Source organism: the organism of the source record quoted next, unplaced genomic scaffold (assembly GCF_019419815.1).
Source record: "Pyrus x bretschneideri cultivar Hongxiangsu unplaced genomic scaffold, Pyrus_bretschneideri_v1 Contig35, whole genome shotgun sequence".
Taxonomy (NCBI): Eukaryota; Viridiplantae; Streptophyta; class Magnoliopsida; order Rosales; family Rosaceae; genus Pyrus; species Pyrus x bretschneideri.
The window spans coordinates 4,706,296-4,731,711 of NW_025999668.1; the positions used below are offsets into that span (position 1 = coordinate 4,706,296).

General features: G+C 36.5%; 1 long non-coding RNA gene and 2 pseudogenes across 1 annotated transcript; 2 read left to right on the forward strand and 1 right to left on the reverse strand.

Moving 5' to 3' along the window:
* The first annotated feature begins 5,886 nt into the window (after nt 1-5,886).
* Nucleotides 5,887-14,727, forward strand: LOC125480695 (annotated as a pseudogene).
* A 654-nt stretch (nt 14,728-15,381) lies between these two features.
* On the reverse strand, nt 15,382-15,501 carry LOC125480765 (annotated as a pseudogene).
* A 732-nt stretch (nt 15,502-16,233) lies between these two features.
* LOC125480755 lies at nt 16,234-16,841 on the forward strand. The gene is made up of 3 exons (XR_007261025.1): nt 16,234-16,473; nt 16,560-16,667; nt 16,773-16,841. It is a non-coding gene; the product is annotated as an uncharacterized LOC125480755 (long non-coding RNA).
* The last annotated feature ends 8,575 nt before the right edge of the window (nt 16,842-25,416 follow it).

Sequence of the window (25,416 nt, forward strand, 5' to 3'; positions counted from 1 at the left end):
TGATACTTTCAACACTAAGTGACTCTTTATTGTTTTTCTTATTCATTGATACATTTACATTATGCGTGTGGGGGAATAAATTGATTACAAACTCGTCATTTACGAGATTCAAACCTAAAACCTCTCACTCACAAGTGAAGAGGAAAACAATTAGAACGTAGTATTCAGAGCATCTTTAACCATACTCTCTATTTCTTAGTTAAATTTCAGCTAAAAAGACTATAAAGTTATTACTTTGGGAGATCCCCAAAAAATTCGGATAATACTTGTGTACTTACTTTTCGATTTGGCCCACGCAAAAAATGACGCATGCTCCTTGTTTTTAAAGTCTAAGAAAACTTAAATAACATATCCGTTATTTTTTAAAAATAATTAAATATGTGTTATAATATTATTGGATAAAATCAAAATGTGAGTAATACTCGCGAGTAGTCAAGTATTATAAAAAAAAATTGTACTCTAATTATCTTATCTAGTTTAAGAAATCATAATGATTGAGGATTAATATAATAGTGTTTTTATTTAAAATATTATTATAATATTGATAATTAATGCTATTTTTCACTAATTTACAAAGTTGCATAAAAATACATGACATTATCTATGTTTCACCACTCTACAAAAGTCACATGTGAACACACCTCACTTTGATAAGTACTTGATAAATTATCCGTTATTGCTCGCGGATCGGGCCAACCCGAGCCTGGCTCCTAGGACCTTTTATGTTTTTTTTTTTTAATTATTTATTATTTATAATATAATTCTTACTGCACAGTACTCGGTCAGATTAGTCGTGATCATTTAATTAGGGAATTCTTATTAGCATTTTAAAAATTTTATTTTACACTCCAAACTTTATATAATCAGAAAGAAAAATACACTTATAAGGAGTGTAGAATGAGGTTTTTGGAGTGCTAATAACAGTTTCCTTTAATTAACTTCAAAAGATGCACTAATATTGTCTCAACTAACCACCAAGTCGAATACCTTAGGTTAGAGGAGGACCGATGTGTAAGGTTTTATCTTAAAAGACCTCAATGAGATTAGTAGTGACCATTTAATTTTAAACAAACATACTTGTTGTACTCCTTTGATGTGAGATTTTAAACATCATTCCTTTGGCTTATAACATGCCAAATACACCAACAATCTCCACCAAGGTGACATGGTCCCTCCAACCCTTACCTTTAAAAACTAGGATAAATCACAAACGAACACATGTATTTGTTGCCCGGAAAACCCACCATTTGGTAAAACTCGAAGGTCAGCAATCCGACCGTGCATCCACCATGAATATCAAAGTTCAATAAAAAAGGTGACCCAAATCTCTCTCCTTTTTTTTTTAATAAAAAGATGGACAACTGGTAACAAGCTACTGTTATCCATTCATTCCGGACCCAAAGAGACTAAAAAAATTTTCACCCTGCCCGAGACCACAGTTAAGCAAACATATCCGAGCTTTGTGCAACTTGTTCTTCATACATCTCCAAGCTCGGTCTTGGCAAAAGCATGGCAGCTCCTTAATGAACTTTTCATCTTTGCAGCACAAAACACTCGAGAAAGATGGTTTGAAATGACGTGACAATGAATGTAATGCATGATCATCCCTTTGTTGAGAGGTATTTTCTTTTGATTTGAGACTCGAAATTTCATATGCCAAGTTTCTCTTCAAAATATTTGAGAACTTTGAATGTGCTGAATAATTTGAAAAATACAATTGAAAGCTAAAATAAACTTTTTCCACAGATGTTATCTACACAAGCGATATTAAAATACAATCTAAAGCCGAAATAAACTCTATCCACGTATATTATTTATACAAGCGATATTGTGGGCTTGTAAAGTCGATTCGAGGATCTCAAGTGCTGGAGTAAATGGTTGCTTTCATTTTTGTTACTGTAACATGAAGCTAAGCATAATATGTGGTTCAAGTTTGAGTTCCGCATCGAAAACGTAGGTTTACTCCAAATCTAATAAGGGGAATCTATTCAATCGGAAGATAGCTCTTCATGTGTTAAATGACATTACATCTCTTTATACAAAGTGACGTGCATCAAACACTTTGTACTTCTCTTTATTCAATATTGAATATAGTAAAATATTACTAGCCGAGGTTTTAATAGTTTCGAATCCTCCACCCTCTTCTTAATAATAATAAATTTAAAAAGAAAAAGTTATCTCCATCAATGGACTCTTTGAATAATTTGTTGAGTTAAAATTTGGAGAGAAATTACAATAACTTAATTCCAACTAGACTCATTTAAAAGAACAGCTTGTATCTATGTGCAACTTGAATTTCTTCAAGTAGATCTGGGGTCCGTCTTCACAAATAGTGGCAGCCATGATTCCTCAGCTCTTCACATGTGGCACCAATGAGAAATGCAAATGAAATAATGTGCATTTTAAATAAAAAAAAAAAACTAAAGCTGATTTATTCAATCGAACCTTTACAGATTGAAGAAATCAAAATAGTATCTCTACCAAAAGATGTATACGCAGCAGCTATGAGCTAAGTTCAACATAGGTGAAGGTCTAAAGCAATTTTGCTCAAAATTTTCTGAAAACAGTTGTAGCTCATGAAATTTTTTTCGAGCTAGGGTTTTTGAAATCTGTGGAAGAAGGGACCAAGTGAGCTGAGAGCTAACCTCTCATTCTAAACCTGAGACGGCTCACACAGAGCACACATCTCACAATAATAGGACACGAAGACAAGGTCGCATAGTAATTTAAAAATGCATGTGCACATACATGATTTGAACGAAATTTTTAGTTGTGACGGGAACACGGATGACACATCATGTGTTTTTATGCAAGTGGTGAAAATTTTTAATTTTTAAGTTATTAACCTTTTAACACACATAACTCACAATTTATATAGGAACACATTATATATCACCTCGTGTGACGGTCACACTAAAAAATCTCTCCAGCTTAAAATGCAGATGCATGAACAAATCTGCCAAAACTAGAGAGGCTTGTTGTTGTAATTTGGCAAAGCAAGCAATAGCTTGATCTCCACAAAATGACAATGCAAAATGAGAATGAAATGAAAGCTTTGCATTCTAAATACTTCCTGCAGATTTGTAGTTACAAAAAAATTTACGGTCCTTATTATATACCAATAAAAGGAAAAACAAAACTTATGGCCTTTATTTTTGTTAGGAGTTATTAGGATGAGAAGCAAAGCCCGTTTTATTTATGCCTAAACAAATAATTAAATACAAAGGGAAATGCACTAATCTGATGTTTTACTTTTACCGTTTTAAATTAATCCCAAAAGTAATAAGCTCACATTTACTTGATTTATTTAAAAAGATTGTTTCTGAACACACTTTTCCATAAGTTGGAAGACAAGCACAAAAGATGTTACTTGCTAGGCATACCAATTTATTCATACACCCTAAATGTAAAGGCAGTTCACCACTACTTTTTGTAATGCCCTTCAAACCAGTAAATATTCTTTTACCCAAATATAAATATCCCAATTTTATGTTGACAAGAACAAATTAGTTCGATTGAAATAGAAGACTGGACAAACAAATGTAAATATTTTGTTTAGAAATTTATAATTGATCTAAGTCTTTCATGTAAATGATAATTGCCGATCATGGCCACTGAATTTTGCAAACATAATTATAATAGTATATATTGCGACACCTATAGCAGTCTTCCGTGGTGATTTTTAACAAAACGGTCACTAAAATCAGGGAGGGACTAGATGGCCGCTAGGTGGTCTAGGTGGTGCTAGGCAGCATGCTAGGCGGTTTCAAGTTTTTTTTTAATTAACTAATTAAGTTAAAGTGCATAACGCGCAACCTATTGACACACATCTCTCTGAACTCATTCTTTCTCTACAATGAATCGTGATGGATGAGATGAGAGTTGAGACCCACTTAACACTATTAAATTATTCTTTTCCCTTATAAACAATGCAAGGCTTTTGAATTGCTAATTTGCTTACTGAATTAGAATCAGGTGGCTTTTCAATTAGAATCAGTTGTTTCAGTTGTAAAAGCTGTTCTTATATATATAATTTGTTAATTTGCTTACTGAGCTTATTGGCTTTTGAATTGTATATTTGCTTACTGAGCTTATTTGCTTTTATTGCATTTTATCTTTATTTTATTCTTAACACAAGTATAGTTTTTTAGTGTAAATAGACACTTATTTATATGATACAATGATAAATTTACTTAAATCCGCAATCCACCACCCGACTAACATCTGACGTCTTTTGGAACTATTATAATACTTAATACTAATATCATCTTTATCATTTTTGACACAAAACAAAACTAATGAAAGTCACACGCTATACCTACTACAATACCATTCTTGTAGATTTGTTAATACAATAGTAGATATAGACAACATACACCCTTTAAAAATGGTAATTTCTTTTATTAGATAGAAAATATATGCATTTGAGAGTTTCGATTTATACTATCTGAAAAAAACATACAAGACAATCATTACCTTGTTTTTAGAAGGATATTGTTTCTATGTACATGAGTAATTTCATACCACTAAATCATACGAGGCAAAGATAATACAAAAATATATTCGGACATGACATAACCACCATAGAATGAGCATATAAAAAATTTATACCAACATCTAATTAAATGGGTCAATGTAACAATGTGACAAGCTTTTATTTGTTCATAACGTCTCTCCTTAGTTTTATTTAATTTTAGTAGGCAATGTATGATTGATGGTTTAAGCTGAAATTTGGAAAACAAGCCTTTGGATCCCTTTATGTTAATTGTTTTATTTTGGGAGGGTGAGCTTAGCCCCACAATATGATATCAATAATGTGATTTACATTTGCCTTAGACGAGAATCAAACCTAAGACATCTTTTACTTACAAGTGAAGAGGAATACCACTAGATGACATGTCCAGTAGTACTATTGACAACACAAAAGTAAAAATTCAATATTTTTTCAATTGACCAAAAAAAATGGTAATACCGCTTGGGCATCAGTTTACATTGAACTTTACCACATTGTCATTCAAGGCAACGTACTAAATTGAAGAAACAAACTACGAAAAGCAGTTTCTGAGCCTTTGTTGACTCATAAACCTCACCAGTGCCCACTTTGTAAACACCTGAAGTGCCCTTACTAATTTTCATCTCTCTCTCTCTCTCTCTCTCTCTCTCTCTCTCTCTCTCTCTCTCACACACACACACACACACACACACATCTCCTGTGTTACCGAGGAAACTGACTACATTTTCCGACATTGACTGACCCGCAAGTCACCCGGCTCCGACACTCGGCCGGCCTGGCGGCGAGCTAAGCTGCCTGCAGTGAACCATTTAACCTTTTTTGTAAGCCTTTCACTTGATGCATGCATTGCATATATTAGTTGTCAAATTTCATTTCATATCACGAAGATTTTCTCAAGATATGATCATTTGCTGCCATTTAAACCACAATTAAATAAGCCAATTTACACAGATTCAGAAGATATGTAATTCCTCAGTTACTCTGCATTTTCCTGCCTTAATTCGGTTTCTATGTCATTCATGCTTTCCATGTTTTCCATGACACAAAACATGGCTGGCCGTACCTGTTGTGGAATATCTGGTTTGCATGATTTCGATCATTAATCACAGAGATGCTGCTCTGCATTTTCCACTCTCTCGAGGAAAGATTTTCTGTTTAATGTGTGTATTTATGTTCTGCACTGCATGTTAGCTGCGAGGGATTTGCATTTGAGCGTTTTCGCACAGGGTGTTTCAGGCAATGGGGATGAGCTGAGAAATCGGACACTTTCATTTTCCCACAAAACTTATCTGCTAGAGTGTTATAGAGAGGAAAAGAGATTAATGAAACAAAGAAGTGGAAAGAGAGAGTGTGTAAATTGAAGGGACTGAAGGATGAAGTTTGGAGGGGGGTTCATTCCCCAGGATGACGATCTACGATTCATGGATCCATGGATACCTGTGACTCCAGATAAGCTGATTCGGCAAAAGCCTTGTCCAATACCAGTTCACCCCCGCAGGAACCTCCTGCAAGGAGCACACTGGCAGCAACAACTGAACGGAGTTTCAAGGGAGCATGTACCGGTCGGTGCCAGCTACAATGGCATGAATCAAGCTGTTAGCCCAAATGGACAGCTACTCAGAAATGGAGGGCTGTGTAGTTCTGATGGAAGTCTGGCTGATAAAAATCAGATGATCAATCACTTTGCGGGCTCCTACAATGCAGGGTCATTCACACAGTTGCTCCGTGGTGACAGCTCGTGTTGGAACAACAATACAATGATGCAACTGCTGCACGATAAGGCAGCTTACATTCCCTCTGCAAACATGAATCTGAGCAGAAGTGTTGACATAGCAGCGAACACACCTCTGATTCCTAAGTTGCATCCTCAGTTGGGAAACCAAGAAAACAACACGAGAAGTTACTTGCTCACCAACCAAAATTGCAGGTCTTTGGTTATGGATTTTCCTTCCCAAGTTGACGACAGTCGGCAAGATTCCAACTCACTCCATTGGTTATTTGGCAACCAAAATCATCGCTCAAGTCCAAGCTCAAACCTGTTGAGTAATGGTGACAGTTCATCCCAGATAAGTCAACGTATGTACTTCAACGTGGTTCTGATATTTATTCTGCTCTAATTTGATTTCATTGATAGAAAGTTTAGAAATGACCTGGTTAAATTCGAAGGAATGATCGATATGGACTATTTTTTTTTTATGATGTCCGTCTTCTAATCTAGTCTAAAATAGGCAAAAATGCGGACTATAAGAAGAAGCTAAAAACTTTGAACAAGAAAAACGAAGAAATTAATACTGAAAAATAATAAACTTGACCGAGAAACTGCTTTTCTTTACAGATGGTTTCCAACCAAGCTATGATCTAAACTCCTTGCCAAGTACAGAAGTCGACACTGCCTCAGGTGTTATCAGCCAACTCCAATTCACAACAGATGAGGCCAATAATTTGGAGAACAACCAGCTTTCTGCAATGCTGAAGTCCTTGACGGACAAATGTGATAGGAAGGAAAAAGGCAAGCAGGTCATTTTTATAGAAGATGAAGCAACTCAAACAAATGGTGACGAACTCCTGCAGAACATTGTGGAGCCATCATCTGCAGCCATTTCTAAACCGTACAACAAAAACAAAGAGTCTGATAGTGGTGGTGACAGAGGGATTGATCTGAATAAGACACCCCAGCAGAAACCACCAAAGTGAAGAAAACACAGGCCAAAGGTAATCATTGAAGGCAATCCCAAAAGGACGCCAAAGCCTGCAACTCCAAAGAATATAACGTCTAAGGAGACCAAACCAGCAAAGAGGAAGTTTGAAAGAAAGAACGTCCAAAAGGAATCGCCAAGTCAACTGGCAGACATAACACGGGAGACAGCAGACGCTAATGCTGGAAAAGGTGCACAATCATGCAGAAGAGTGCTGCATTTTGATTTGGAAAGGACCATGGTTGAAAACCTATGCAGAGCAATTGGTCAGCAAGAGGAGATGCAACAAGAGAACAAGAGGACGTTTGATTTGAATTTTGACTATCGAGGGACACATATGGGAACTGACGCGAACCAGGTGAATGCAAAGCCAGCTGACCGAAGTGGACTGCTGAACGAATTATTGGTAGATAAGCAGATACCAGGTACTCTGAGTAACCCTATCCATTCCATGAGTCTTATGCCAAATAACTTTACATTTCTGCCAGAAAGGCAAGTATCTGCAGCCCTACCTGCTACAACAAAAGACATGCATCTGAAAAATTCGCATGTCATGAGGAGACATGTAGAGAATGCGGATTCTGATTTATGCCAGAAAAGATGCAGAGATGAACCCACTCATATGCAGCAACATAGTCAAGCTGGAGGAATAGGCCAAGATGTCATTCGAGCAAACATTAACCATGAAAACCTTCAGAAAACTTAAGAGCTTGCCAACCAGGGTGATTCTTTACTAAAACTTCTCTCCCTTCCAAGTGAAGGAAGGGGATCCAAGAGGGAATTTTTTCAAACTGCTGAGCACACTCGTCTTTCTACCAACGATCCACCAAGTTCACTGTCATTCCAAGAGATACTTCAATTGGATGAAATTCAGAAAATCAGTGGTATTCTCAGCAAAGATTTTTCAGGAAGCCATAAGAAAAAGAAAATTGAGAATAGATACTTGAGCATTAATAATATGCCTAATAAGGTTACAGCGGTTGAGGAGTGTCTGAGAAAAGTTGAAAGACCAGAGGAAAATAATGTCAATTCAAATGGATTTGCATCGAAGAACCATAAAATACTGAGTTCTTACATTGAAAATAACAAAATTATGGACAGGGAGAACAAAGAGATCAGCAAGTTAACAGGTGACAGGTACACTCACTCCATCACTTCTGGGAATGGTTTTCTACATCTGCAGATCTCATCCAAATCAAATTCATGCCAAGGTTCCACAAAAGTTCTTAGCTTTTCCACCCATTCAATAAGTGAAACATGTAACTCGCAAGCCTCATCACTTCCCAGAAAATCCTTTCAGATAGCAAACAAGCAGGTATCTCATGATAATACGTCAGCAAAGAAGCAGACTGAAGGAACTACTCTATCAAAAGTTTCATCAGGAACAGATAAAGTCCATCAAGAGAAGGATTCTGCATACGATCACAAGCAACCTTCTGCAAAAGCAATTAGTACTTTCCACCTTAAGAAACCTCTCAATGATGTATCATCACAATAACTACTTTCAACTCACTCCAACGATGACATACTCTTGATTTTGATGCAGGGTATCCTATAAGAACACGATTTATTATACCAATAGATGACATCATACATCAATTTAATGGTCTGAACCTCAATGGAAGCTGCAGCGAAATTCTAGAGCAGGAGAAAACTGCACTTGTTCCTTTCAAAGGAGATGGTGTAATTGTCCCCTTTCAAGGTATTATGAAGAAACGTAAGCCACGACCAAGAGTAGAGCTTGACCCCAGAAACACATAGGATATGGAATCTGTTGATGGGCAAGGAGGGAAGTGAAGGCGATGAAGGAACTGATAAAAAGGAGAAGTATTGGGAAGAGGAAAGAAATGTTTTCCAAGGACGAGTTGACTCATTCATTGCGCTCATGCACCTTGTTCAAGGTAAAATACACTTTCATAACAATCTGCAGCACAACATGCATTTCCAGTTCAGACACAAAAATGCAAATTATTCAACTTGAAGTCAATACAAAAGACGTAAACTCAACCATGAAAACTCAGACATGACTACATATAAAACATGTAAAAACAGGACAGTACTATTTTTCATTGTGAAAGACTGCATATTAGTAGCTTTCTCAATTAGACAACAGGGGTAAGAATTACTTTTTGCTTCTCATTTATACGGTATGTAGCAGAAAAACATAAATTCATTATAATTTTCTCCAATTAGTGGATACGTAGTTATTAGATATCATGCACATCAACCATTGATAAAAAAAAATTATAATGAACAGGAGACAGACGTTTTTCAAAATGGAAAGGATCAGTTGTTGACTCGGTGATTGGAGTTTACCTTACCCAGAACGTCTCAGACCATCTATCAAGGTATGTTAAGAATTTTGGCATGAAGAATGATAGCCCAAAATGATTGTCTTACAGTGAACAATTTTTCTTTTGTTCTTTGTCTTTTGTAGCTCTGCCTTCATGTCATTGGCAGCACGGTTCCCGCTTCGGTCAAGCAATCACCAAGCTCCACACAAGGTTCGGATAAACATCTTGGTTAACGAACCAGAAGTTTGCAGGACCAGTCCAGATGATGCTACCAAATGGCATAATGATACATCAAGTAAACCAATCTACCGCCAGACTTCTATGACACTCCATGAATTGGCAGAAAATCAGAGGGACATTGAGAACTCATGGACAGAAAGGAACTTAGATGAGGAACATCGACAATGTTTTGAGGAAGAATTTGTATCGTCTCAAGATTCTATTGAATCCTCAGTCACTCAAGGAGCTGTAGGAATCAGATCGTACCCAATGTCCAACTCAGAAACAGAAGATCCTATCACTGGATGCCGACCCAACAAGGTTCCAATTTCCATTTCAACGTATCAACAGATGGAGACGACGACCATGTTTCAGGACTTTTACCGTCAAGTAAATGGAATCTCACTATTAGATGATGGATCCAAGAACGGGCACATGGAGTATTCACAGATAAAGACACTATCAGACAAAATCAATCATCTCACTGGCACTTCTTTCACAAATCCAATCAATCTTGACAATGAAAATATGCAAGTACCAGTTGTTCCTTCCAACAACAATCAACTGCACATGTACCCAGATTCTGGAGAACCAGAGCCATGGAGATTTGGAACTTTCAATGAGGAGAGCATATCCTCTTGGCCTTCGACTGCTTCCAGATTCGATATTGAGCAAGACAAGTGCAAGAACTTGAGAAATGAACAACTGTTAGGAAGTGTTGTTAATTCCTCTATGCAACATGCAACAGAGTAGTCTGTGGAGTTCTCAAGACATGCCATCAATGGACCTGTATGCATGGTTCAGACAGCACTCAACAGACCTGAATAATAGTTCTGAAAAAAGGCCAAGCACTGGACATCATTGTTCCAACTACAGTAATCAGCGTGAGGGGAACCTAACCTTCCCATTAGAAAACACGTCAGTCAGAGAGCCTGGAGAACATACTGAACCACTTATGGGAAATAAGAGTGGTAGCATAAAGCATGTCAATAATGTCAGTGAGCTCAGCAAAAAATCTATCAATGACGCTGATGGTAAGCATATACTCATGGAAAATCAATCAGTTGATTCAAATTTACAGGAGCAACTGTTTTCTCATGGTCAGTCACATAATGAGACAAGTACACATACTTCAAAAAGAAGAAAAGGAAAGGCGGACAGCGAGAAAAAGAATGCAGTTGACTGGAACATCTTGAGAAAGCAGGCGCAGGCCAATGGTAGGAAAAAGGAAAGAAATAAAGACACAATGGACTCACTGGATTACGAAGCACTCAAAAATACTAATGTCAAAGAAATTTCTGAGGCAATCAAGGAACGAGGGATGAACATCATGCTAGCAGAACGGATCCAGGTACTCTACTATTAGTATTCAGTCCAAGACTTCATGCTTGTTCATTGCATCATTAATTTTCTCCAGATAACATCACTTGATAGGTTAAGACTATCCCTCGCGATAACACTGGTTGCACAATGTTTGTAGGAATTCCTAAACCGACTGGTTAAAGAACATGGAAGCATCGATCTGGAATGGTTAAGAGATGTTCCCCCTGATAAAGCGAAGTAAGTCATTCCACAATTCATTATCTTGTAGAACGTTACAGCTACCCCCTTTATGCCATTAACAAGGCCATTATTCATCAGGTTTTGTATACAGTTATCACTAATGATTTTCCTGCAGGGATTATCTATTAAGCATACGAGGCTTGGGCTTGAAAAGTGTGGAGTGTGTCCGGCTTTTAACACTTCACCACCTTGCTTTCCCGGTAACAATTATGCGACTACTAAATACTAATTATGTTACAAGAGCCTGGGGATATCTTAAAATCAATGAAATTATATGTTCTTTGCTCAATATAGGTTGATACTAATGTTGGAAGGGTAGCAGTAAGACTGGGATGGGTCCCCCTCCAACCATTACCTGAATCACTCCAGTTACACCTCCTAGAAATGTAAGAAATGATAGTTTGGTAAATGAATGCTTACTTTTCCAGTACTGGAAAATGCTAACCGTATTCCCTCTAGGTACCCAATGCTGGAATCAATTCAAAAGTATCTATGGCCAAGATTATGCAAAATTGATCAACGAACCCTGTAAGCTCATAGCTTCATAAACTTTTCATATAAATTTGAGAGCACTACTTTCAAGTGCAAAAGTTCATGTAATTTTATTTATATTTGTCGACTTATGCTTTTACTGATTAATTGACTATTGAACCATAGTTATGAGCTGCACTACCAGATGATTACATTTGGAAAGGTATGCATGCTGTTTCACCAGTTAGAAATATTATCTGTGATCAAACAAAAATAAATTAAGTACCTCATATTTTGATCGTTATGCAGGTTTTCTGCACAAAGAGTAAACCAAATTGCAATGCATGTCCAATGAGAGGAGAATGCAGACACTTTGCAAGTGCTTTTGCAAGGTTTGAACAATAATCTCTGATAATTTACATATATGTTGATGCCACTGTGCAGGAAAAAAAAAATACATTGTAGCAAGTCATCAGAATCTCCAGATATCTCGAGACATGGGATTCAGGGTCAATTACGTAATAATCAGAAATTTATAAGGAACTAAGAATCGTAGATAGTTTCATGGAGAATCTATAGTTGTATAACTCTACGTTTCACTATTCACGTGGAACAATTAGGAGATTGTATTGAGCAAATTGATACCAACCATGTTTGGTGCAGTGCAAGGCTTGCCCTGCCAGGTCCAGAAGAAAAGAGCGTTGTGAATTCAAGTGTTCCAATTGCAGCCGGGATAAACCCTACAATAGCTGTCACTCCCATGTCACTGCCTCCACCTGAAATCAACTCACTCCAGATAGCAGGTGTTGAGATTAACAAGTGTGAACCAATCATTGAAGAACCAGCATCCCCAGAACAAGAGTTCACTGAGCTATCACAAAGTGACATCGAGGACTTGTTCTACGAGGATCCAGATGAGATTCCTACCATCAAACTCAACATGGAACAGTTAACATCGACATTACAAAACTATATGCAAGAGAAGATGGAGCTTCAAGAAGGTGACATGTCCAAGGCCTTAGTTTCCTTGACTTCGGAAGCTGCTTCTATCCCTACACCCAAGCTAAAGAATGTCAGTCGACTAAGAACAGAGCACCAAGTGTAAGTACATTTCATCCCATAGTCACAAACCCACATATTCCTTGCAAAACACTGAACACAAACTGAAATATAGTAGGGCCAAAGTCCACAGCATGTTCAATCTAGGAAAACAAACTTAGTGTCGAAATTTTGAATTCGCCACCGTCAGAATTCTTGCAGGAATTTTAACAACTCTCTGCCTGGAGCCATACGTTCTGAGTTTTGGCACACATACCTATACAAGCATGTGTATACAGGCATAACTGTAAATCCTCTGACACCCTTATACATTCTGTGCTGGTATAATGCAGGTATGAACTACCAGATTCGCATCCACTCTTAAAAGGGGTAGGTTAAAATTATATATATTATATCTACAATACATGAAGCGTTCTAATTCTCAATTAATCACCATTCAACTTTACAGATGGACAGACGGGAACCAGATGATCCAAGCCCTTACCTTCTTGCTATATGGACACCAGGTAAGCTCCAGACATAAAAGAACTGAGATACATTGTTGAGGATCTTGAGATCTATTCAAATTTAATGCATTTGATTCGGTAAGCCAAGTTAGAACTTGGGATACGGATGCATGGATGGCCTAGAGCTAGCTAAATTTGACATCAGATGAATGAAGTCGAAATATTGTACATCTTACTAAGTGATACATTTATTTTATTTATATCAGGTGAGACTGCAAATTCAATTCAACCACCAGAAAGCAGGTGTGGCTCCCAAGACCAACACAAATTGTGCAATGAGAAGACATGTTTTTCATGTAATAGTATAAGAGAAGAAAATTCACAAACAGTCAGAGGGACGATTTTGGTGAGAAAAATTGATTGTTGTAATAAGTCAAAGACAATAAACTAGATGCATTTGTTTACCAAAATTTAATTTAACTTGTTGCAGATACCTTGTAGAACAGCAATGAGAGGGAGCTTTCCACTCAACGGCACATATTTTCAAGTTAATGAGGTGAGTCTTATTGAAACTAATCTCCTTGAAGTTTATCTACAGAGCAGTCTGGACAAAATTAATAGTGGTCCAGAATCCTGTACTCCACTTCTGTAAGCCAGAATGTTAGAGCCATTACTTCCAGATTTATAAACAAAGTTCTATCACGATACAGATGTTCGCAGATCATGAGTCTAGTCACAACCCAATAGATGTTCCAAGGGGGTGGATATGGAATTTGCCAAGACGGACCGTATACTTTGGAACTTCTGTATCGACAATATTCAGAGGTAAGTGATATTAAGATACCAGCGTTGCGATTTTCACATCCCATTTAGAGATGTATACTTACAACGAAAATAATTATGTCCACCAGGTCTATCAACAGAGGGAATTCAATACTGCTTTTGGAGAGGTATGTGATACTAACTTCAGTTCTTCATAATACTTTGCGATACCTATCATGAGTTATCTTCTCAGGACTAGTTATATAACAAAGGTATACTTACCATGGTTTAAGAAAAAGAAAATGTAAATGATAAACTTTGAACTAATTTGTAATTTTTGATGCAAAAGACAAATCATTGATAGTGCAATTATATGTAATTAGCCAGAGGGGTCATTAAGATATTTGACTGATGATTTCTCGAGTCCTGAGTGTCTTCAAAAGAAGGGGAAATAAGAGGGAAAGAAATCTGACGAAATTGTGGTGCGACTGTTGAAAACATTGTATTAAAAACCGGTGTATGTAATTTAGCTGTACAAAGTGACAAACAAGTTTACTTATTGACTGATTGATTTATATGCAGGATATGTGTGTGTGAGAGGATTTGAAAGAAAAACAAGAGCACCACGACCCTTAATGCCCATATTGCATTTTTCTGCAAGTAAGTTGACCAGGACAAAAAATGAAGGGAAGAAACAGCATTGATCATGGTGCAAAGAAGATTTTCATCACACGACTGACTGTGAGAAGAACAATGACTAACAAATTCTATTGCATTCAATTATTTTTCCTCTAGATGAGCGTTGACTATATGACAGGCAGGCAGCTGATAGCAAAGTATCATGCACAATATGTGAGATCTCATGATCAGTTGATTGTAGCCTGTATGTGCATTAGTATTTTTCAATAAATGCCCAAAAAAGAGCAATCCTTCCGAAAAATGTCGCATTGTCACTATCCAAAAGAAGAAGATTTCTTCGGCAGTCAATAAACAAAAAGAAAAATTACATGTATGGATGCGTGAATACAGAATATACATTAGATGAAGTGATACAAAGCGGAAAAGGCAAAAGACTGAGGTAAACGAATTATCACAAGTACAGCCGGCCTATACTTAAACAAGAATGCCGTGTCGTCCAGCGGAGCCTAGAAGAAGGTGACATGGCCAGACAGCTGACTCCTTTTCAATAGAAAGGAATAGCCAAACCAAACCAACTGGTAGGTCAATCTCAGAAATCTTATCCGCCAGCAAACCGGAGACGCAATGCAGAATTCAGAAACATATTTTAATCCCTAATGCCAGTCATTTCCACATTCTTCTTCTTAAGTCTTTTCCCACTATATGGGGTCGGTTGTGGGGGGATGCAACATGAGGACTTCCCAAGAGGTCACCAATTCTAGTACTACTCTCACCCAAAACTCGCTTAACTTTGGAGTTCAGATGCGATCCGGTGCATGTGAGTTGGTATGATCTCATCTTAAGGATTCAACGTAAGATAGGAGTGCCGGTCGACTACCTGACGCCCTCCTCCTCCTCTTTTATCTGGGCTTGGAACCGGCAATGTAAGATAAACTTACACAGATGGAGTTCCAGTCATTTCCACATTGCAGAAGAAAGTGTACTCTCAGTCGAAATATTCGACATGCTAACAATCTTTTGCTTGTATTTTAAATCCTAGATATCTGAGGTCGTCAAGGGTATGAACAAAGTTACAGGTCATATTCAAATCATACAGAAACTCGACTGTTAAAAAGATCTGAAAACATTTAGAACAATTTCTACACAAAAGAAACATGATTAAAGAATTTAATCAAATATTACACTGCTCAAGAAGGCTTCGATTCATTTAACAACCAACGTTTTAAATGAAGTTAGCTGCAACTATACTAATATTTCGAAGATAGGCAGCCACAACGTTGTAAATGACATTTACCTACAATTGTAGAATGATGATGATGAAGAAATCCTCTCAAGCTTCTATTACTACATTATTTTAAAGCTGATACCACTCACAGTACTTCCGTTGAGCTAATATACCTCAAATAAAAACCTGCCTCCAAGACATTAACTTAAAATGGCATCAAGAATAATAAATGCAATTACTTTAGTCTAAAGTAGGAGGGGAAATCGCACTATTCATATGAACAGTGTTTTGGACCACATTTCAGTTTATTTACGAAGCTGCCACTGTCTCTCTCTGCTGCTGATCTTGATGCCGCGTGTTGATGATCGTGGAAAGGCAGGGTGCGATCGTCACTTTACCATTCTTTTCCTCCCCTCTTTCTCCCTCAGATCCCATTCTCTTCATCATTCTCTTTCTCTCTCCCTCAGTTTCAATCTGCTCACCTAAAATCCCCAGATCGAACATCATCCATCTCAAATAAAAAAACCTTCCCCCTTTAAAACCTATAGAATCAGCACTAATGGAATAATCATGGATTTTTGTTTAGGTAATTTGATTTTTTCCTCTTCTGTAATTTGTTTTTGTTAGTTTATTGTTCCTGAATTTTAATTTTTCTGTTTTCTGACTTGGAAGAGTCGACCTTCAGGTGATAAAATCATGATGTGACCATCACATCTCAAAACGATGAAATCGCACAGGGCTTTGTTGATTTCTGTCAACTCCGACCACGACCAGTGTCGGGTCAGCTATCGACTACCCTCTCTTCATCTTCTTTTTCTTCTTCTGCTTCTCCATGCGCATTCCAGTTTGACTGTTTGTGTTTTGGATGCATCTTGATTTCCTTAGTATGTTTAGACGGTTCGGATGCGCCTAATAAACTAACCTAATTTGCCTCGCGCGTTTAGTCATCTCCTTCCTTCGTCTATAACCTCACGCAGAGACAGAGTTCCCCCAAAACCCTAAACGCCCAAAGGTAATTTTGTTTAATTTTTCAATTAGTTTTAATTATCTGGCGAATCCCTAGCATAAATTCATTCTTTTTCTACTCTAAATGCGTATATTTTTTTGTTTTAATTTTTTGCAGTAGATCACAAAGCTACGGAGCTGAAATTGCAAACGTTATCCATGGCTCGCTTCAAAAATGTAAGCTTGAAATTTTTAGGTTCTGTTTGGTTGTTGAGAAAACTGAATCAAAGAGGGTTTCTTTTTTTGTTAATTTTCTCGAAAACGTAGTTGATTGTTGTGTTTCTGAAAATTTGAAAACAGAAGAAGAAGGTGTTTGTGAAGTCGGTTTCGACGAAATGATGTTTGATATGGTTAAACATATATATTCAAGATTTTGATCTCTGTGTGATTTGGCAATACTACTTTTCACCTAATATTCCTCTCTCTCTCTCTCTCTCTCATGAAGTTGCTAATTGCATTAAAAAAAAGGTTCCCAGTTAATCAAGTATAGCCGGAAAGGGAAGCCAAAACTTTGTCCATTCAAAATTTCTACTATGAGTAATTTCCTTTACATTAGGATATTGGATTCATTTCATACTAATAAGTTTTTTATCTTCCATCTTCTTCCAGCTGCGTATCTCCACGATCATTACTAGATATCTTAACCGCTTGAATGGCTTCATTTTTCGTATCTTTAACAGGATGAAACCACACTAATCTGGTTTAGGGATTTAGGGTTTTTGAGTTAGTTTTTGTGAAGGTCATTTTTTGATTTTAGGCACACTATAATCGATTACGGGTTTTGGGATCCTAAACACTTTGAAATGGTTTCCAGAAAAGACATATTTCTAAAGGCGAGTAGTGACACTGTAAATTTCCTCAACCAATCTTCACTGGAATTTTCTCCGTCATCCTATATATTGCAGCATTAACACATTTGATAACAAATTTTCAGTTTCTGGCCACTTAAGATGGCAGGAAAATGGACACAATAAATTATCCATGGTCTTTATCATAGCTGAAAATTGGAAAGTGCCTGAAATTATTAGACCATCTCCAATGGTCGGGCTAAATGCTAAATATTTTAGCCCGGAAAATTTAGCTTTTAGCCCAGAAACAACTTTTCTACTCCAACCATTTCGGCCTAAAATTTTAGCCCGGGATTATTAAAGAATGAACTTAGGCTATTTTTTTTCTTAAATTAAATTTTTTTAAAAAAATAAATACGTAGATTGTCGTAAATTAATTTTATAAACATTTGAATCTAAAAAAATTTAAATTCCGATAAATATTGAAAAATCACTAAATTTTACATCAAAGTGGGGAATAATAAGACATAAATTATTGGATAATTAATAAGACATAAATTATAATTCACAAACCACAATTAATAAACTTAATTAATAAAGCACATAATTCATACACTACATAAACTTAACAATCATATCCACCATCTTCACTTGGTGATGGACTTCGTTGAAACGTTGGGATATAGGGTTCAGAAGATTCATCATCTTGAAACATACTCCTTGAGGCAGACTTTCGCATAATTTCCTTTTGCTTACCACGTAAGAACTTCTTCCTCTCTGGAGTGTATTTGCTGAGGTCCTTCATCATGAATTCAATTTCAAACCTATTTTCCTCCCTATCCGAGATTTCCTTCATTTGCAAACGCATTCGGGCCGCTTCTTCTTGGCGAGCGCTATGAGTTTCGTTCAATTTTGCCATTCCGGTATCAAAGTGTCCACTCATCAGATCTTGGGACTTCCCTTTTCTCTTTGCTTCCTTTTGCTTATCTCTTCCTGGGGGCCTTGCAAAAGAAGGAGATGGGGTCATTTCATCGACACCTTCATCAACACCTTCATCTCCGGCATTTGTTTGTGCAGCTTCACGTTGAAATAATCTTCCCCATTGTTGGTCCGCATCGGTTCCCCACCTCGGACAATCTTTGAGGATGTTCCAAGCATGTTGCAACTTAAAAACTTGATTTTTTGGTGTTACTCTTGTCTTGTAAATTTCCATTGCTTTGTCACCCTATGCAAAAAATACATAAAAATAATTAGTTGCAACATAATATTATGTACATGACAAATAAAATATCAAGAACAAAACTCACAATTTCTATGGCGCTCCTCCCACTAGCCATGCCAACCACGGCTCTCTCCAAGCTTCCCTTCCATAAAGTGCATGCTTTGTTGATAGTCTTCCACCGATCATAAACACCACCACCATCCCGCCTGCTACCATTGCAGTTTTCTTGAAATTTTGCAATGATTTTATCCCACAAAACCTTTTTATTTTGATTAGTGCCAACTGCACCATCTTCGCTAACAGAAACCCATGCCAAGCACAGAGCAACATCTTCCTCACAAGTCCAATTACGACCTCTAATATGCTCTCTTGCCATGTTGAACAATTTGGAAATGGAAAGAAATGGTAGAAAGATAAATTGGAAGAATTGTAAGAGAAATTTGAGTTTTGTGTGGATGTTTGAACAAATACATAGGTATTTATAGAGTTTTTGAGTGAATTTTGAATTAAATAATTTTTTTTAATTATTTTAACCATTAGATTTAAATTTGGGCCGTTAGATCTTTTTTTTACCGTTAGATTTGATTATATTTGATCTCAGCCGTTGGATTCAATGTATTTTAAAATAACATATTTTAAAAAATCAAATTTGAATCTGGACCGTTGGATCAACCAACGGTCCTTGAAACGCAACCGTTGGATTGAAAAACTAGCTGTTGGAGTTCATCTGGGTGGCCGACAACCCGCTGACAGCGGGGCCCACCCTGTCGGAGACGGAATGCAAGCGCTCCGCGTGGGGCGCGTTCGCGAGTGAGCGGGCCGAGACTGGCCTTTGGGCCAGCGAGTCCAGTCGCGCAGGGGGGGAAATCTGGGGGGTATTTGGCCCAACTTTAATATTTGGCATTTAGCCGAAAGTTTTAGCATGGGTTGGAGATGGTTTGGGGGGGAAATTTGGGGGGAAATTTGGCATTTAGCCCATTGTTGGAGATGGTCTTAGTTATTAAACTCTTCCTTTTTGTTTGAAATGCAGGTGGTGTTGGACAAATGGGATAAAAGAAATGGTTGTTGACTGGAAAGTTATCTGAAAATAATGGAAAGAAAATTTTCTACATCGTTATTCTTTAATTGTATGATAATGTTTTCAATGTTTTAGATTACATTGATATGTATTATTTTAAAGAATATATAAAGATTAGTTTATAGGTGTATGCACTTAATATTGGATATATGGTATTTTTCAGGTTATTTGACATACAATTGCATATAATCTCAATTTTCTCTTGCAGATTTTATCTGAGCTTCGGAATCGTTGAAAAATTTGTCTAAATAATAAATTAATTGAAATGGTTATTAGTAATGAATGAGGTGTTTACTGTGTTTTTTTGGTGTGTACAGAGCATTTTTTGGTGTGTACAGAGCCAATGGTATGTTGCTAACGAGGGCAAAAACAAGATGCAGTTTGCTGCATATAGAAAACGGAGGTTAGTTTGATTCCAACTCCTTTTTTCAGTTTATTTGAATAGAAAATTGGTAAGTTCGAGTCCAATTTGATTATTTCTTGCTTTTCTGCTGCCTGTCTGCTCTCCCCCTTTCTTGCTGCCGTCCATTGTTGTAAAAAAAAAAAAAAAAAAAAAAAAAAAAAAACCATTTGCCAAACCCACCAAAGCCACAAGAAAAGACAAGTAGAATTTTATATTCTCTGCCCACTTTTATTCATGATTGCTGTTGGCTTCCACTTTTTAGAAAGGAAAAGTCCCGCTCTTCTTGGACAGTACCATCTTTCTCAAAACATCGATTCGGAAAGACATCTGACATAATTTATTTTGAGTCTAAATTATTAAATTAGGAGAGCTAAGAAGATATTAATAACTCTGATTTTCTCTTTTGGCTACCACCTTGCTCTCCATTTCTCTTTTTCCTCCTGCTCTGCTACTTTTTCAGTGTTACAACCTCTATGCAAAAAACACATTGTATGTGTTTTGCATGTTTTTGTTCATGCTTCTATTCTTTGTTGTCATTGTGGTGACTCTGAATGTAATTCTCAGTTATCTAATCCTCTACAATACATGATACATCTTATTTTTGTTCATTGACAGATGACGCCACATGCTTGAGATTTTTATGCCATCACTCTGTTGGTTCTTTTGTGATTGTTATTATTTGTGTTAAAATGTGTATGCTGTGCGTGCACAGATTAGAGCAGAGATCTATGATTTAAATTCAAAATAATCCTCACATCAAACTTAGTTAAGTTCAATGTTGTTTTTTGAAACTTTGTATGCTGTTACCAATAACGTTAAGTTTAAATCATTTTATCATAACATTATGTATTTAAATTTAACTAATAATGTTAAGTAATAAAACGACGTAACAAAACAACATTCATTGAGACACCCCAAAAACAAGAATCTTCATTAACGTTATTAATAAACCAATCAATATTTCATAATTTTTTGCATGTAAGTGTACTAATATCGATCCAAAGCCGCATGGCCTACCTGTGTGGTCAAATCTTTTGATATAACAATCACTCGACGTTTTCAATGTACATAGCATTAATCTTTAGTACATTAATTCAAATAAAATTGTGGCTCAAGGGAACAGTTAATGATCCACATGGCATCAAAGTATCTTACTCAATTGTATATTACACATGTGTATTGCATTATGTGTGTGCGAATACTTTTTTTCACCGTCAATCTATATTAGTTTTGAATTCTGAGTTGATTTAACTAACATGTTTCTTTTTATTTCAGATTAATTTGGTTCTCGCTAAATATATCAAAGATCATAAGACTAGAACCAATGGTTTCCAAAAAAGGTTGGTTCTTGAATATTTTCATTTATGCTTTTTCAGTTCTTTGAATGGACTTCTTATAATCCAAAATGAGCTATTGAACAACTCTTTTGCTACATTGTGTTTGCAAATCAATATTTAGGCTAATAATTGAAGGATGATTCTTTTTTGTTGAAAAATGTAATCTGGATTCTTAAACTGTGGCGGTTAATGTGGTTTTTAGGTGAATTTTTCGGGTGGGGGAGAAGGGGTGGGGGGGGGGGCTTTAAATTGTTATTCTCAATTGGTATATAAATATGTGCAAATCATGGATATCATGGAAGAATTCAAATGTTTTTTCTGCATTAGGTTGGAGAGCATGATCGTTTTCTGTTTACACATCACAAAGTTTGTTTTGAGTACTTCTCACGCCATTGAGGCACAAATGTTCTTCCTGCATTAGTTAATGTTTTTTATATCAAAATTTAATAAATTCAATTTTCCTTTGTATCCAAATATGTATTAAAGTAATTGTGATTGAAGTTTGTTTATGTCTGCTTTCCAAGATTTATTTTTTGTTTACATGTCGTACTCCGTTTATGAATGGTTTTTGGTTAACTGAAAGAATGCTTTTCATTCTTGGTTTTCAGGACTTTATCTACCGTTTACAAGTCAACCCCATAATACCAAAGTATAAGAGAAGCAAAGATTTGAGGTGATTTTTGCTCTAACTTATTTAGATTTTATATTCTGGGTTAATTATCAGCCGGATTCTGTTGCTAGATTTAGAATTGTAATTTGGTACCACTGCTGCCACCTGCCGCTTCAGTTTTCACATCCAAATGCCACAAAATGCTAATTTTAAATTCTAGGTTATGGGTAAGCATTATTATTTGGAGGCACAAATTATTTTCAGCTGCTAAACCAAGTTCTAAATCTTTTTTTGTGTAGTTTACATTAGGCTATCCAAGCCCTATTTTAAATGTATGATTGGTTTGCGTGAAATGAATGAAAAAGAGAGTCAGAATACCCTATGAGATGACTGATTCCAGAAACCATTTTAAATAAAACATATCAAAAGTGCTGAACGGAGAGCTAAAAGATTATTTGGATGGAAAACAGATTTCACTTTGTTTTCTTTACTCAAAGTGCTTTTATTTAATCCGGTTCTGTTTCGGTTGCGTAGTTCGTGGTTCGCAGCGACTAAGAATTGTTTCCTAAGAAATCTATTGAGCTAAGTTCTTTTGGTGGGAAATTAGGGTTGCTGATGTTAGCAATGGATTGAGTCTTTCTGTTTGGTATGATTATATCTCTGAACAAGCATTAATAAATAGAACGATTTTGATCAATAATTTTATTCGGTCAAGATTCAAACTCCCATTGTAGAGCAAACTATAACTCAAACTCCCATTACAGAACAAACTAGAAGTCAAACTCCCATTCCAGATCAAACTATGAGTCACACCCCCATTTCAGAGCAAACTGGGAACAAGGAGAAGCAATAGGGCATGGCTATTTCCGTGGCATCGGTCGTTTTGAGATTCTGGTGTAATTAGGTTTGAACATTCTGCTCCTCTGCTTCTTGATTTATCTATATCTCGAATTTCTCTCAATTGCTAATGGATTTATCTTCTTGGGAAATTTCAGAAAGTCGGGTCGTGTGAGGAAGAAGCTGGTTTGTTGCCATTTTTAGGTATATAATTATGTGCCCTGATAGCATATTCAAAGCCTATTTAGTTATATGGGTTTTTTTATTTATCTTTCTAAAGCTTTTGTGCCTGGATTTTAAATATGTGATTGATAATTACGTAGCACGATAATTGTCAAGCATTTGATCGTTATTCATGAATACAAAATCTTCATTCACAAATCACAAGTATATGATGAGCTATTTAGAAATTCAGCATTTCCGTCATCTAATTCAATAGCATTGGGGATACTATGCTAGAATTCTATTACAGCTCCAGTTAAGAGATGTGAAGCATGAAGAATATCTCTTTAGGAAGTGTTAGCTAATCCGGTTAATTGGTCAACGAAATTAGCCATTTTTGTCATCTAGATTGGATAAGCTAGGAAGAATGTTAGAATGATTGGTCATATTCGTTAGCCCTACGTTTTTTTATTGCATAATGATGGAATTGACACGTCATTTAGTTATAGTAATTGATGTAATAAGTACGTATCAACTGCCGCATTCACTCATCTATTCTTCTCTTCATTTAGGTAAAATGTATCTTATTCGTGCAGTTCAAGGTGATGCATTCAAGTCCCGCAGCAACGCGCGGGCACATTTTCTAGTCTATACTAAGATCGAAAACACAATGAAACACTATTCGTAAGCACAGTGTTCCGTTTTTACCCCCACTTGGTCTCTTCTATTTCATTTATGCCATTGATCCCTTTTGACATCTGGGATCGCGCTCAGAGACTCACTGTGGCTCTCTTCGTTTCTGCTCTTCTGCAATTAAATTTACTCTCATCCCTAGAATCCAAAACTCCTCTCCATGCCCACTGTTTCCTTTTCATCCTGGCCTCTACTGCAATCATGCCGCTTTCCCTGCTTCCGACATCGTCCTTTTTAATGGGTAAGCTCTGAAACCTTTGTAGAACTCATGCATGTTGTGTTGATTTCAAATTTTCACTATCAATCACTCTCAATATTCCACAAAACAACATTTTCTGTTCGCATATATGAGTAATTAATTTGATTTGGTTTCTGGTCAGAGTTGCATTTATATTCTTCATTTTCTTGAGGAATTTAGTGTCTAATTTGAAAAATTCAGGAAGAATATTTGATTTTGTGTAGAACCCATCTACTAAAATGTCTAGATTTCTTGATGGACTTGAGGAAAAAGATGGTAATTTGGTTTATCCATCCCTCCAAAATTTGATACTATGTATTGTAATGAGATTTTGTGTCTAATTTGAAATAAACAAAAGGATTTTTAGTTGAATTTGAATATCTGCATGTTTGATTTTGGTATTGTATAAATAGGATTTTTAATTTCAGTATTGAGTAGGACTTTGATTGATTGTGCATTATGGGAGGAAATGTAGATTGAAAGTGTCTGCTTACCATGTAAAAATCGCGTTAACTTTTTAACATTTGAAGTACAGTCCTTTAGGAAAACACCGTATTTATGAGAATGACAATAAATTAAAACATGCAAGTCTATCAATACCAACAGGCTTGCAGATATATTTTAGGGGTTGTTTGTTTGCCTTCACTAGCTGTCTTTGGACTAGATTGAACTAATAGTTAGTCCAGTTTGATGTTTGTTATCATGCGGGACTAGTCTTAATGAGACTAGCCCGGACTCACCTACACTAAAGGCTTCACTAAGAGGTCTTAGTGAGACCCCCCAAAAATCACAAGATTGCTAGTCCCGTCTCCCTCTTCTGCAAGCAGCGTCGCTCAAACCCGTATGAGCAGTATTAGCCCTCCATCGTCCCGAAAACCCAGCGCCTTTTTGGCATCTAGGTCAGTGATTTGGTGTCTTTTTCCATCTGGGTCGACCCGAACGACGGCAAAAAACGGGTCTCATGGTGATCCAAATTCTTCCGCCGACAACAAGATTGAAAACTTTAGCATTGGTGCAATGACTCTGAGTGATTTTTCTTGACCAACTGTGATTTGCCCAAAAAATACAGGAACCAAATTTGAAGAAAAAAGAAAAAAAAAAAAAGAGCGATGGGAGAGGGGACATTATACATAAAGAAACAATAAACTTCTTCTGC